Genomic DNA, 2113 nt, shown 5'->3' with positions numbered 1-2113 from the left:
TTTTTTTTTTTTTTTTTTTTTTTTTTTGTCTTTTGTCTTTTTTCCGTGTCCGGCAACGGATCACAACCCTCAGTGTTGCCCCCGTACCGGGCCGGGGACCGGCAACGGGATTGCAACCCTCGGCGTTGCTCCCGCGCCTCGCTCAGCCAGTGAGCGGGAACCGGTCTGTATGTGGGATCCGAACCCTCGGGCAGGAGCGCCACCGTGCTTCCCACGCGGTGCACTATCCAGTGCGCCACCGGGCCGGCCCTATTTCACTTCTGAAGCATACCTCGAAGCCCCACTAGACCCACTTCGCCAGCACCATGAGCTGCCGGTCAGACCCACATTGGGGGCGTGAGGACCCCAGGAAACAGCCGAATCAAAAACCAAACATGGAACCAATCAAATCCTTAACCCGACACTACAAACTTCCCACAGACTTCAGAGAAATACCTTGAGAAGTGCACGACCTTTTAGTTTCTCCCCAAGGCTGCCTCCTCCTCCAGCAGGGTCTTTCTCAAATACAGATTTGACCTTGTCACTTCCCGCCTTCAGCTCCCTTCGATGGCTCCTCATTATTTGTTGTTCTTGTTCGCCAGCAGTCATTGCCGTCCTCTGCTCCCGGGTCCTGCGCAGAATGCCTTTCGTACATTTGTTCCCGTGGGGCAGGGACTGTGGCTCTCCCGGTGTCAGGGACTTGGGAACAGCGAGGTGGGGTGCTGTGCAGGGTCACACTGCTGGTGAGTGGGATGCAAACCCAGGTCGGTCTGAATCCAAAGCTTGCACCGCCTTCCTCCTCCCTGCTGCTCTGCCACATTCCTCAGCCTGCCCTTGGGGACCCCCGGGCCTGGGGCTGACGTCCCCCAGCCTCATGACATACTTCTCCCCCTGCTGTCTCTGGATTAACCCTCCCAGCTCATCGCTTCTGTCTCAGTCTCAATGTGGAAGCCCCACCACCCCCATAGCCTCCGAACCTCAACCCCAGCGTCCTCCACAGGGACCTCCCTGCCTCCAGTAACCTGATTTAGACTTGAACTTCTGAATCGCCAGCAGCTCTTCAAGTCTCCCGTTTTGAGATAAAAACCCTCCCTTGACCCTGGGCCTCCGGCTAGCCACCATCTTCTGTCTCCCTTTCTGTTTCTTGCCAAGCTTTTAAAAGACGAGCATGTGGCCCCTGTCCTTGGCCATCTCCTCACCTCCACGTCCCTCAGCTCTGTGCCCCGGGTCCTCCCTGCAGTGACCACTGGCTGGGCCACCCCTGACCTCCAGGTTGTTTAGTCCATTCGCCGGCCTTTTCGTCCTCATCCTGCCTCCTTAACGTTCGTCCTCTCTGGCTCCCCACCCACCCTCTGGCTCCTCTTTCTCTGACTGCCTGTTACTGTCTCTCCCTTTGCTCCATGTCCTGATATTGGTGTCCCCAGCCCCACCGCTCTCCCCTACTGCCCATGCTCCCTGGGGGACCTCAGCCACACCAATCCAGAGTTCATGTCCAAACCTGCTCCCTATCTGTGGCTTCTCCCCCAACCCACGTGCCAACTGCCTGCTTGTGTCTTCACTGGGACACCCCATAAGTCCCAGCAGAGCGCCTCGCCAGCCTTCCTCATGGTCATCTCACTGGCAGGCACCACGGTCAGCCCCCAGCCAGGTGTGAAATCCAAGCATCTGTCGACTTCTCCCTTTTCTCCTCCATTCTCCACTCCTCCTTCTCCAAGTCAGGAGCCAGGTCCTGTCCATTCTGCCTTGTGCATATCTTGGGGGCCCCTCCTCTTGGCACCCCCAGGCCACTGCCCTCATTTGAGCTGCCACCTCACTGATCTTCCACCTCCACCATCCTCCTCCAAACTCTGCTCCCCACTGTACACAGTGATCATTCTTAAAGGCAAACTTGATCTTGCTACGTCCCTTCAGTGGCTCCTTGTTGCTCTCACCGTAAAACCTACCTTGATAAAAACCATCATGATCTGGCCCCTGCCCCTTCTCAGTCCTATTTTCTTGTTGTGGGATCTTGGATCAGTTAACCAACCTCTCTTGCCAGTCCCCTGACACTCCAAGTCAGAATGACATATGTGTAGATCCCTGACCACTCCAGGCTTTCGTGCCTCCTGCTGTAGCATGAGCTGTACCTTCTGTC

The sequence above is a fragment of the Galeopterus variegatus genome, unplaced genomic scaffold (genome assembly GCF_000696425.1).
Source record: "Galeopterus variegatus unplaced genomic scaffold, G_variegatus-3.0.2 Scaffold739, whole genome shotgun sequence".
NCBI lineage: Eukaryota > Metazoa > Chordata > Mammalia > Dermoptera > Cynocephalidae > Galeopterus > Galeopterus variegatus.
The sequence above is the reverse complement of the archived record's forward strand: the minus strand, read 5'-3'. Positions refer to the sequence as shown.